The following is a 13,915-nucleotide window of genomic DNA, read 5'->3' as shown; positions in this document are numbered from 1 at the left end:
GTATTGCTCTTAAAGATGCTCTTCTTTGACTTATTTCTCTTTTTGTAGTGCTCCAATGGGGAGAATTATGAGAATTTATAGAGATTTTGTGTATGATTAATAAAGATTATGTAATTAAGATTTCAACTCTGAGTTAAAAATATTTGTTTCTAAAACAAGGGGAGTTTTCATAGTAAGAGGAAAATTGTTGTACTACTTTGTATTTATGTGAAGATGTCAAAGAAAGCAAGAGTATCAATATTATAAAGAAAAAGTTCAGAATATTCATTAAAGAGAAGAATAGGTGTGGGACATCTGAAAAACGGGGCGATTGTTGATATTGTAGAAAGCCTCCGGTTTTTCAAGAGATAATGGGTTGATTATGTTTGAAGATTTTGACGAAGATTCGAACTTAATTTATTATACCTTTCTTTGTTTTTAGTTTAAGTCTTTCCCAAGATCATTTTGAAACTCTAGATTACACGACCTTTAAAATTGAACTAAAACAAATTAATTTTTTTTAAATCATAAAAGTAGTGAAAAACAAAATTTAGAATTTTTAATCGATTATGTAATTGGAGAAATTGTTCTTCAGATATTATAAGAATAATATAATTAATTATACGGGGAAATAACTGATTAAAATAGAGTGTTTTTCAAGATTTTATGTTTCTGTTACATAGTCGATTAAATTCTTGTTATAATCAATTAAACTGCTTTTTATAATTAGTGAGGAGCGTAAATAAAATAAAAATGATTATCTTTGATAGACGTTGCAAAATATTTTCAATTAGAATAATAAATTATCAGCTAATATAATCAATTATGTATGTTAGTATAAATTTACAAATTGCGTTTTAAAACCCATGAAATAGGAACATCGATATCTATCTTTTAGAAAACAATTTTTAGCAATCAATCAAAGGGAATATACAAGTTTTGCTAAGATCAAAATGCAATCATTAAATGCTCTTAGTTTAAAAAGATTTATCAAAGGTTGCGCTTTGTTGTGAAAGAGTTCAAAATGCTTTTATTGTTGGGAGTTCAAGTATTGTGTTGATTTGTTTGTGATAGAGTTGATAAGGCGATTGTACCGCACCTGCACCTAATCGGTTTAGACGAAAGACAGCAGACACTTATCACTCTTTACCGACATAACTATATCGACAAAGGCTGGGGGACTGGTGTACCGCACCTAGTCGGCCTAAGCCGAATAATAGCAAGCACCATGTATATGCTAAGGTACCCGGACTAAAACCACTAAGAAGTGACATTGATTTAACAAGCCGAAAACAACTATAGCGACCTAAGCCGTTAAAGGGTAACCGGCTCAGGCCGACAACTCGATACAAACAACCAAGGACTTAGTGAAAAACAGAACACTCCAATACAAGTCACCAGTCTCCAACAATTGAACAAAGGGTCTGGGCTAAGGCCCAGGCCCACCTACGGCCCAAGCAAGGGCGCAACCCATGACGTGGCCAGACATAATTAATGATCTATAAATATGCATGGACCCCATGAATTAAAGGTACGCATTCATTACTTCCTTAATCACCTGATTTGACTTTCTGAGAGCTTTCGCTGACTTGAGCTTCGAAGTCCCTTCTACAGGTAACCCCTCCCGGGTCCAAGCAGACATATGCCAACCGGGAAGAGGCCTACTAAGGAGATAGCGAACTATATGGGTAAGATGACACTTGTGCCTAACTTATCTTATTTGTTCTCTACAAGAACAATTGGCGCCCACCGCGGTTCACGAGATAGTACTTTACTACTCGCTTTCTTCGAAGATGGTTTCTACTTGCAGCAAAGCAAGAGTTAACAAGCAAGTTGAAGCTGGCCCCTCAGGACCTACTAACTTCACTCTGGATCTGGCCGCCATCCTAGACGTCAAGCCAAGATGCAACAGGAGCTGGCTGACTTGAAGAAGCGCAGCGCTAATGAGATGGAAGCATTGTGACAGGAAAACTCTCGCCTAAGGCCAAAGATCGAAGCTGATCCCACTCAAAAGGGAAAGGCCAAGGAAGCATATGAAGCTGTAGGGTCCCCGGCTTTCCAGCCCACTGAAGAGGAAAGTGAGTACAATCCTACCCCGCACACCTTCACCACCACCCAACAAACTCCCATCCTCTCAGCCCATCCTACTCACTTCCACTCCACCCTCCCAGGGCATACTGCGGCTCCCACTCCCGCCGCCACCCTCCCCACCACTCATGTCCCCTACAACATGCCCACCACCCTACATACTACTCATATCCCACCCTACAACCCTCACCACCTCCCTACTACCCACATCCCTCCTTATAACTTCACCTCCACTTTTCCCACCTTTGTCCACCATCCCATACCTCATCACCCGCTTCCATCTCACCAACCCAAACGTCGTCAACCTTTCACCGACTTCATCGCCAACACCCCCTCCCCACCCAGTGGGAACCCTTCACACTAGAGCGTTACACTCGTGAAACCGACCCCGACGAACACCTCAAAGTCTACATCACCCACGTCGCCCTTTACACTTCCCATGACGCAGTCTTTTACAAAGCCTTTTCTACCACCCTCAAAGGCCCCGCCCTTGAATGGTTCACCACCCCCCCCACTATACTCTATCGACAGCTTCGACGCCCTCTCACACATATTTACCACTCACTTCGCTGGCAGTCGCCCGCACCAAACCATTACAATATCACTCCTCGGCGTCAGGCAAGAACAACGCGAGACGCTCCGGGCATTTATCGATCGCTTCAGCAAGGCTGCCCTTCGCACCCCACACCTAAATCAAGAGATGATACTCTAATGCATGGCCCTCACCCTTCAACCCGGCCCCTTCGCCAACAACGTCTACCTCCACCCACTTACCTCTATGCACGAGTTGAAGTTGCGTGCCGCGGATTACGTCCATATGGAGGAAATGCAAACCCTCCACACAAAATTTTGCAATGATTACGCACCCTCTACCGCCAACCCCACCCCACAACCCCCCATCCTGATCCACAACCACGAGAACCCCGACAACCTCGCTTCACCAAATACGCTCCCCTAAATGTCCCCAGATCCCGCCTCCTTGATGAGGCCTTACAAGCCGACCTCATCCCACCACCACGCAAGACGACCACTCCCCCCAATGCAGACATGACCAAATATTGTCGCTATCACTGCAACCATGGCCATACTACAGAGGACTGTAAAGCACTCCAACATAAAATCGAAGAACTGGTGCGTGCTGGCCACTTTCGCCGCTTTGTACGCAGAGAAGACCACTCCTCTCGGCCCCATCATCCTCCTCGTTCCGACCATCGACGCCCTCCCCTTGACTCTCGCCACGATAAACAACCAAACCAACCCACGAACCAAGACCCCCAACCGGCTCGCACCGACGTCACCCCCGCCGACCCTCCCCTATGCGGCACTATCAACACCATCTCCAGTGGTTTCGCTAGTGGAGGCTCTACCTCTTCTGCCAGAAAGAGACACATCCGACATATCCAATCAATCAACCATATTACCCATTCCCATCATAGACGCCGCATGCCTCCCATAATCTTCACGGACGACGACTTCCACGGCCTCGACCACCAACAAGACGACCCTATGGTCATCACTGTTGAAATAGAAAATTACGCAGTCAAAAAAGTCCTCATCGACGAGGGCAATTCCGTCGACATCCTTTACTGGGCAACATACTAGAAACTTCAACTCTGAGACACCGCCATGGTCCTATACGATGAACTAATTTATGGCTTTTCTGGGGGAAAAGTTTCCACCCGCGGCTACATTGACCTACATACCATCTTCCGTGACGGAGTCCAAACCAAGACCATTCCTATCCGCTTCCTCATCGTCGACGCACCTACGTCTTATAATGTCCTCCTCGGCCACCCCTCGCTCAATACCCTTGGCGCTGTCGTCTCCACCCCTCATCTGACCATGAAGTTTCCTTCCCCATCTGGAGACATCCTCACCATTCATTGCGATCAACGCCTTGCACGCGAATGCTACATGGCCAGCCTACGCCCACAACTCCCCATCTAGCAAACCAATCACATCGAGCGGCCACCCAGCTCTGAGATCGCTTTGTCGAGTAACAATCTAGACCCCAGAGTGGGTTGAGATGTTCGCCTCGAACCTGTTGAAGACACCACCCCCCTAGAGCTCCCAAATGGCCACTTCATCAAACTTGGCACCGGGCTAGAATCTGAGGAGCGTGACATCATCACATCCATCCTAGTCGGCAACACGGACCTCTTTGCTTGGTCAGCTGCCAACTTACCTGGAGTTGACCCTCAAGTAGCATCTCACAAGTTATCTATCTACAAAGAGGCCCAGTATATCTCCCAGAAAAAATGCAAACTCGGCGAGGAGCGACGCCTAGCGGCCAAGGCCGAGGCTGATAAATTATTGAGCACAGGGTTCATCGAAGAAGCTCACTACACCACTTGGCTCTCTAACGTGGTCCTGGTTAAGAAAGCCAACGGCAAGTGGCGGATGTGTGTTGATTACACGGATCTTAATAAAGCTTGTCCCAAAGATGCCTACCCCTTACCCAATATTGACCGACTTGTTGACGGTGCAGCCGGTAACAAGGTCCATAGCTTTCTTGATGAATACTCCGGTTACAATCAAATCCCCATGGCCGCATCCAACATGAACAAAACTGCTTTAAAAACGCTTATTGCAGAAACCACAGACGACGCCAATTACTTCTACAGGGTCATGCCATTTGGCCTTAAAAACGCTGGAGCGACCTACCAACGATTGATGGACAAAGTCTTCAGTCATTTAATGGGCAAATGCGTTGAAGTATACGTTGATGACATGGTTGTCAAATCCCCAAGCCATCACCAACATGCTCAAGACCTATCAAAAGTCTTCTCCGCATTACGACAATACAACCTTCGCCTCAACCCCGACAAGTGCGTATTCGGTGTCGATCGCGATAAATTCCTTGGATTTATGCTAACCCAGCGCGGTATAGAGGTCAACCCTGAAAAATGCAATGCGATCATTGAAATGTGAAGTCCCACCAGCGTCAAAGAGGTACAACGCCTCATAGGCCGTTTCACAGCCATTTCCCGCTTCCTTCCCAAACTAGCCGAACAAACCCAACACATCATACAACTGCTCAAAAAATCCGCCAAGTTCACATGGAATGATGATTGTGAACAAATATTCCAGAAGCTTAAAACCACCCTCACCTCACCACCTATCCTTCATAAACTGGATACTCATCAACCTTTATTGGTCTATATAACCGCCACCGATCACACCGTCAACGTCGCGCTGGTCCAAGATTTCAGCAGCAACCAACATCCTATTTACTTCGTTAGCAGAACTCTGCAAGACCCCGAAATCAGATACTAGATGGTGGAAAAATTGGCCCTATCCTTGGTACATGCAGCCCGCTGCCTACGTCCATGCTTCCAAAATCATAACATAATCGTCAAAATCGACTACCCAATTCAGAAAATATTGCAGAAACCAGACCTTGCAGGGCGGATGTCATCCTAGGCCATTAAGTTATCCGAATTCAATATCCGCTACGAACCTCACAGCCCCATCAAAGCTCAATGCCTTCTAGACTTTGTCAACGACCTCCAACAAACTCCTGAAGCGGACCAATGAACACTTTATGTTGATGGTTCATCCAACCTAAAGGGAGCAGGTGTTGGCATCATACTAGAAGGCCCCAACGACATCCTCATCAAAAAATCCCTACACTTCGCCTTTAAGACCTCTAACAACCAAGTCGAATATGAAGCCATCCTCACCGACTTATCCCTGGCCCGCGAGGTTGGTATCAAGTCGCTAACATGTAAAACCAACTCTAGGCTCACTGTAGGCCATTTAAAAGACGAGTTCCAGATCAAAGACTCTACCCTCCTACAATATTACTGATGTGACCCCAACAAGCCCAAGCTCAAGTGCATCAACAAGCCCAAGCCCACATCAACGCCCAATCACTAGAAGCATGATGAGAAAGATTCACATGGGCCTCTCACAAGATGATCAAGTCAATCAGGGGCTTTTTACATTATTTACATGGGCTAAAGAAATCTCTAAAATATGAGATGATGCATGAAGGAAGTAGTCTAGATTTAAATTGGGCCATTGTTTAGGCTTTGTTTTCAATAAAAGCTAGAACACTTGTTGGGATCATTTGGGCCGAGCCTAATGTGCTACCTTTGGCCGAGAGTTACTAGAGTGGCTCTCCATTTGGATGCAAGCAAAGCATGAACTAAGCAAGGAGAATGTGATGGAACCATGATGCGTGTGACTTGGGCAAGGAGAGTGTGATACGCCACTTGGCACCATCTAGACTCATCTACTACATCACATGGTCTACAATCAAGCTTCTTCTCCAAGCTACATTTGCATTTCATCTTTGTTGCATTTTCTCTTTATTTGGCTGGCCATGTGCCTATAAATAGAGCCACTCAAATATTGTAATGGTTACTCTTGAATTGCTAATAGATGCTAGTGTTTGAGATCACTCCACACTTCTATTAATTTGAGAGCACACATGGTTAACCTTCTCCTTCATCTCCTCTAGCCACCTTCCATACCATAGCTCCACTTCTACTCTTCATCTTCACCAAATTCTCCATTTTCGAGAGCAACCTTTCTCTAATTCTCCAAATTCCGCTGCACTTCATCTTCTCCTCATCATTCTCCATGGATTTCCTTCCTCTCCTACTCCAAGGATGTCCATCAATTGGTATCTAGAGCCATCCAAGACTTTGGTGCATCCATCCTCTTGGTTTGGGTAAGGTTCTTGGTCCATACTTGTCTCCTCTTTCATTTTCCGTTTTGTCTCTGTTCTCCACTGTTTTCTTCACTTTTGCTGCTGTTTTTTTCATGTTTTTAATGTTCTCCACCGTTTGACATTGAGGCTACATGAATCTCCATTGATTCATCATGTAGTACTCCTTGCTTCATTGGTGCAAATATGTTTTTAGGTTCCATTTTCGTTTTTCCAGCACTTGTTCTTTGGTTCTTGAGTTTTCTGCATTTTTATTCGGTGAATTCAGTCCTTCTTTGCATTTTATCATTCCAGTTATGTTTAAGTCATGTTCTATGCTTTGTTTTGCTTTAATTCATCTTTTCCACCGTTTAATTGCATTGCTTACTGAATTGATTGAGTTTCTGAGCCACATCTCACAGCCAAAACACTATGATCCTTCAAGTAAGTGTGTGGATGTTTAAGGCCTGAATCCTCACTGTTTTTCATCCATTTCACCGATTGGATTGTGCTTTTGTGTGTCTAAGATGTTCTTCTATGATTCATGCTTGATTTCAGTTCATAATCAAGTTCTTTAGCTATGCTTTCCATAGAACATCTCTTACAATTTCAGAGAGCAAATCTGCTCCAGTTTTCTTCTGTTTTCTACCAAATCACTACACGCACAGTCTCTGTTTTTAATTTTTTGTGAGTAACTCAGTGCACCAAAATTCAATCTGATTTTTGCCTCATTTAGTTAACATCCAGTCGAAAAATACAAAAAAAGAATCATTCAAAAATGTTGAGTACAAAAAAAATGAAAAATCACGCAAGTTGAGGCTCATATTTCCGTTTTCTAGCACTGCAGTTTCTGAAAACTCACTGTTCCATTGTTGTTTTGTGCGTGTTTGTGTGTTTTTAGTGCTCGTTTTCACATGAATTTTGGCTTGAGTTTGTACTCTATATTGCTTCATTATTGATTTGCTTTGGAAGTAAATTCATTACTTCATTTGCTACTGTTTTGCAATGAGTACTTCAGCCATATGATTGAGCACTTTTGTTTTGCTGTTTTCATCTATTCTAGTGCCTTTCTAGGTTCCTTTTGTGGTGCTTGATTTTATTTTCCAACCTTTAATTTTTTGCTTGTCACTTTTTGAACCTCTTTCTAGTCATGTTTCATTTCAATTCTCTTTTGGTTTAGCATTTCTAATTAGCTTTTCTTGCTTTCTCCTTTGTTTAGGTTCATCTACTTGTTTCTCGATTTTGGTTGATTAATGATGCTATAGAGTTTAGAATGGTTTATATGATATGGTAGCATCTTAGGTGGTGGATATTGAAGTAGAATTTTAGCTTGTGTGTTTTCTATATGATTGCCTTCTCCTCACCTTTGAGAGTTTGGGAGTTTTGAGCCTATTCATTTGAGAAAGTGTGTGCTAACTAGTTTGCTTGCCATAGTTTGTTTTGTTTCTTTCTTTCAATCTTTTGCAGATTTGGTTGCTCTTGTTGGATGTTGTAGTAGTGTGGTGCTGCAAAGGACACTTTTCCACACTTTGGTGCTTGAATTTGGTCATATACAAAGGCTCCCAAAGCCTCTTTTGCTATCGGGATAGTCCATTTTCCAGCAGCTGTGATCTTTGGAGAGCTTGTTTTGGTGCTGTTTTGGAGTCTTTGGCTGCACATTTTGGACCTCATTTTAGCAACACCTTTTAGTTCTTTAATTGTGTATAATTTGGACACCACTTTTTGGTACAATTGAAGCATTCTAAGGCATTTTATTGGTTCTCCAAAAAGCCTTAAAATCTTGTTTTCTAGCATCCAATTTGCTCTCGGTTTGCTTCACTTTGTACCAAAACTTGCGCATCAATTTATTTTGCTTTGAACATTCCATTGTATCCATGGCCTACTTAGGTGTCTTGGGGAACCAAAGTTGTCCAATCACATCTCCTAAGTATAACCTTTTTCATATTCTAGTGCAACGTTTTAGTAAGTGAGTGTATTGAAAGTTCTAAGTGCTTTCTCACCTTGCTTTTAGGCCGCATAGTTAGACACTTAGTGGTTTAAATTTGTGAGACCAAAGTCTCTAAAATATTTGCCATTTAGGGGTCCGTTTTTAGTGTTAGTCTTTTCTTTTCTTTGAGTCTTGTTTGTGTTTGTTAGTGCTTAATGTCTCAAGTGATTCTATTTACTTAGCCTTAAACAATTGTGTGATCTTTGAAACCTTTTGCAAGTACATCTTGGCAAGGATTGGCCTTGGTACTTAAGAAGTCTTTTAGACTCACCTCGCCTAACCTGGAGGTCTACTTGTGCTTGTTTTCTTCTTTCACTATTTTGTTAAAGTTCTAAGTTCTTTCAATCACCATGAGCACTAGAAGGGCTACTCGTGCTAGTACCCAACATTAACAACATGATGAAAACAACCTCCACACAAGTGGTGATAAGGAGGTTGAGGTTGATCCTAGAGTCCTAAATAATCTCTCTCAAGAGGTTAGGGACCTTAAAATTCAAATGGCTTCCATATAAGCCAATCTTCAATTAATTGCCAATCAACTTACCCCTCCCAACCACAATACCCGTGCCTCTCCTAGGCCTTCTCGTGCCCCTTCAAGGTATGAGTATGATTTTGAAGAGGAGGAAGATGAGCGCATTAACCTTAGACAATCGCCTCGTGTAAGAAGGCAAAGGCGCATACCCCCTCACCCAAAGGAAGTCAAAATTGATTTGCCTCATTTCTATGGGAAGGATAATGTTGAGATTTTTCTTGATTGGGTTGCCAAAGTAGAACAATTGTTTGATAGTCATGTTGTGGAGGAAGAGAGGCGTGTGTCTCTAGCTACTCTTAGCTTTCAAGGGCATGCTCTTAATTGGTGGACTTCCTTAGTCCTCCAAAGAAGGAGAAAAAGGCTACATGATATTAAGTATTGGAATGATCTTAAGGAAGCCCTTCATGCTCGCCATGTTCCCTTCTACTACAAAAGAGAGCTCTTGGACAAGCTCCAAAGGCTCCAACAAAGATCTATATCTATAGAAGAGTATAGACAAAAGATGGAGCTCTACATCATGAGAGCCGGAATTGAAGAAGAAGAGGAACTTACCATTGCTAGGTTCTTAAGTGGACTCAATTACAACATAAGAGATAAAGTTGAGTTGCTCCCCTACCGCAATTTTAATGATCTTGTTCAAATGAGCATCAAGGTGGAGCAACAACTTTTGAGACGTCCTTCTCGCAAGGATTCTCCCTCTTTTTCTAAAAGTGATTTTCCAAAGAAAGATTTTTCAAAAGAAAAAGAGTCCACTCTTAAGAGTCTTACAAAGGTAAGTGATAAGGGTGAATCCTCCACCAACAAAAGAGGTAGTGACATCACCAATGAGATCACCCTCCAACATCATTCAAAAAATTTTGTGTTGCATCCCCTCACTCCTAGCCAAGTTGCTAGTGATCAAGTTCAAATGCGAGCTATAAGAGAGGAAGAGAGTTCCAAGAACTCTAATGCTTCTAAAGATTCTAAGGACAAGACAAAGGTAGAGGAATTTTCTTCTTCTAAGGATGTTGCTCATGAAGTTCTTTTAACTCATAAAACTCTTTTGCACACTCTTCATAATGAGCAACCTCCCTTCCTCTTACTTTGTCAAGCAATCCTTACTTGTCTTGAACATCCTTCTCTTAAGGATCTACCTCCTTCCATTCGTGCTCTCCTTCATGAATTTCAAGATATTTTTCCAAAGGATGGCCCTCATGGTCTCCCACCTTTTAGAGGATTGAGCACCAAATTGATTTTGTCCCAGGGTGATGAAGGATTATCTTGTTCCTTTTTAAATATTATTGAATATGGTGTGGGTTGATTAAGAAAGCTAAGTGAAATCCCCACTGGACATTAAGATAGCAAGCTATCTAGATGTGAAGGTTCCTTTCACAAAGCTCAAGAGAAGAAGATGATGGATTGATTCAAAACAAAAAGGAAATGGAAAGCACATAAACCATAGAAAACCAAGAACAATTAAAAGAAGAAGAAAACATAAAATGGAAAGGAAAGGAATGGTAAAAATGTGAGAAGCACGCCACTACAAGGCTAGGCTAGAAGCCATGGCAACCTTGAAGATGAGTGGATGTGTGCCGCCACTTGCTATGCAAGATAAGGCTTAAAAGTATTCACTCCCAAGGGAGGAAACTCTCACAAATGGTTGAGACACAAGAGTGTTTTTACTTCAAAATCTTCAACCCTTTTACATGTCTAGGAGCACCCCTTATATAGAAGAGTTTAGGGGCCTCTAAGCAAATAAAAGATACCTAAGGATGTCTCTACAAAACCCTAACCCTAGCTTCTAGAAACTAGGTCAAATAAGGTTTCAAAAATGAGAGACAAAAGAGCCAACTATGGTGTGTGCAAGGCTAATTTCGTTCTAGCACAAAAGGAGACAAAGAATGTGTCTCATATGTCTCCAAAAAGTGGCCAAAGTGTGCTAAATTCAAAGGAGACCAAAGGTACATAGGTACACTTGCTTTATGCCTTTTTTCTTTATGCTTTATGCCTTTACTTTACTCTCTCCTCCACATCATTTATGCTCCCCAATCACCATGCGCCACCTAGCATTGCTTTCTTACTCCTAATTAACCTACAAAGTAAATAAACATAGATTAGCATGTTGGCTTAAGTCAAGTCAACTATAGTCAACAAGTCAAACCTAGTCAAAGGTCAACAAGTCAACTAAAGTTTATTCAACTAAGTCAACTTAGGGAATCAAAAATAACAAACACAAATGAAAGGGATGAAGGATTAGTGAACTTCCTTTCTAAACATGCTTAGTCTTCTTAAGCATGTGCCTTCATCCTTGGTTGGGGTCAATCCTTCATCACAGGGGCAAGTCTTCCTAATAGACATGCCTATAGGACAAACCCAATTGAGACCAAGGAGATGGAAACTCAAGTGAATGAGTTGCTAGACAAGGGATGGGTTCAAAAAAGTTTAAGTCCTTGTGATGTGCCTGTGTTGTTGGTGCCCAAGAAAGATGGAAAGTGGCGTATGTGTTGTGATTGTAGGGCTATCAACAACATCACCATAAAATATAGGCATCCAATCCCAAGACTAGATGATATGTTGGATGAATTACATGGAGCACAAATATTTTCAAAAATAGACCTCAAAAGTGGTTATCACCAAATTCGTATTCAAAAAGGTGATGTTTGGAAAACTGCTTTCAAAACAAAATTTGGTCTATATGAATGGTTAGTCATGCCCTTTGGTCTAACCAATGCTCCTAGTACATTCATGCGCCTAACGAATCATGTCTTGCGAGATTGTATAAGCAAGTTTGTTGTTGTCTATTTTGATGACATCTTGGTGTATAGTACAAGCTCTAAACTTCATGTGGGTCATCTTAGAGTTGTGTTATCTCTTCTCCGAGACCACCAACTCTATGCTAACATTGACAAGTGCATTTTCTGTGTAGAGAGTGTCATCTTTTTGGGATTTGTGGTCAATAAGAGTGGGGTGCATGTTGACCCCGCAAAAATCAAGGCCATCCAAGAATGGCCTGTGCCAAAGAATGTTGGGGACATTAGAAGTTTTCATGGATTAGCAAGTTTCTATAGAAGATTTGTCCCCAACTTCTCCACCATTGCTTCACCTCTCAATGAACTTGTTAAGAAAGACATATCTTTTGAGTGGGGTGAAAGACAACAAAAGGCTTTTGATGATATCAAGACTAGGCTCACCCAAGCTCCCATTCTTGCTCTTCCAAATTTTGAGAAAACTTTTGAGCTAGAATGTTATGCTTCTGGGGTGGGAATATGTGCGGTTTTGTTACAAGAAGGCCATCCAATTGCCTATTTTAGTGAAAAACTAAATGGTCCTTCTCGTAACTATCCCACCTATGACAAAGAGCTATATGTTCTTGTGTGAGCTCTTCATACTTGGGAACATTATCTTGTAACAAAAGAGTTTATTATCCATAGTGATCATGAAACTCTCAAATATTTGAAGAGCCAACACAAATTGAATAAAAGGCATGCAAAGTGGGTTGAGTACTTGGAACAATTCCCTTATGTTATCAAGTACAAGAAAGGGAAAGCTAATGTGGTGGTTGATGCACTATCAAGGAGATATACTCTCTTAGCCAAGCTTGGATCCCAAATTCTTGGATTTGACAACATATGTGAATTGTATATTCATGATCCCTTCTTTGCTACCATTTATCATGATTGTCTCACTAAGTCCCAAGGCGGCTTTTATCTCTCAAATGAATATCTTTTCAAAGAAAGCCGCCTATGTATTCCTCTAGGTTCTCATAGAAAACTTTTGATCAAAGAAATGCATGAGGGGGGACTTATGGGTCACTTTGGGGTCGCCAAAACTTTGGCTATGCTTAAAGAGAAATTCTTTTAGCCCCATATGAAAAGGGAAATACAAAACTATTGCGCTAGTTGTTTGAATTGTTTGCATGCTAAGTCTAGCGCAATGCCTGCAGGGATGTATACTCCTTTGCCTGTTGCTTCCACCCCTTGGGAGGATATAAGTATGGATTTTGTCCTAGGGCTTCCAAGGACTTCTAGGGGTGTTGACTCTATATTTGTGGTAGTGGACCATTTTTCTAAAATGGCACATTTTATACCATGTCACAAAGTAGATGATGCTAGCAACATAGCAAGGTTATTCTTTAGAGAAGTGGTTCGCCTCCATGGTTTACCCAAAACAATTGTGTCTGATAGGGATGCTAAATTCCTAAGCCATTTTTGGAGGACCTTGTGGTCTAGGCTAGGAACAAAACTTTCTTTCTCTACCTCTTGTCACCCACAAACTGATGGGCAAACCGAGGTAGTCAATAGATCCTTTTCCACATTGCTTAGGGTTTTGCTTAAGGGGAATCATAAATCTTGGGATGAGTATCTTCCCCACATTGAATTTGCTTACAATAGAGTGGTCCATGGCACCACCAAACTCTCACCTTTGAGGTAGTTTATGGTTTTAACCCTCTCACACCATTGGACTTATTACCTCTTCCAACTTCTTTTGATTTTGTTCATAAAGAAGGGGTTTCTAAGTCCAAGTTCATAAAATATTTTCATGAGAAGGTTAAACACCAAATTCAAGCCCATGTTGAAAAGATTGCTCAGTCTAAAAACAAGGGCAAGAGAGTTCGGTCTTTTAATGAAGGAGATTTAGTTTGGTTGCACTTCAGGAAGGAAAGATTTCCTAATATAAGAAAATCCAAACTTAGTCC

This window comes from Vigna unguiculata, chromosome 10, assembly GCF_037176805.1.
Source record: "Vigna unguiculata cultivar grain cowpea cultivar isolate G323 ecotype 2 chromosome 10, ASM3717680v1, whole genome shotgun sequence".
Lineage (NCBI taxonomy): Eukaryota > Viridiplantae > Streptophyta > Magnoliopsida > Fabales > Fabaceae > Vigna > Vigna unguiculata.
The sequence above is the reverse complement of the archived record's forward strand: the minus strand, read 5'-3'. Positions refer to the sequence as shown.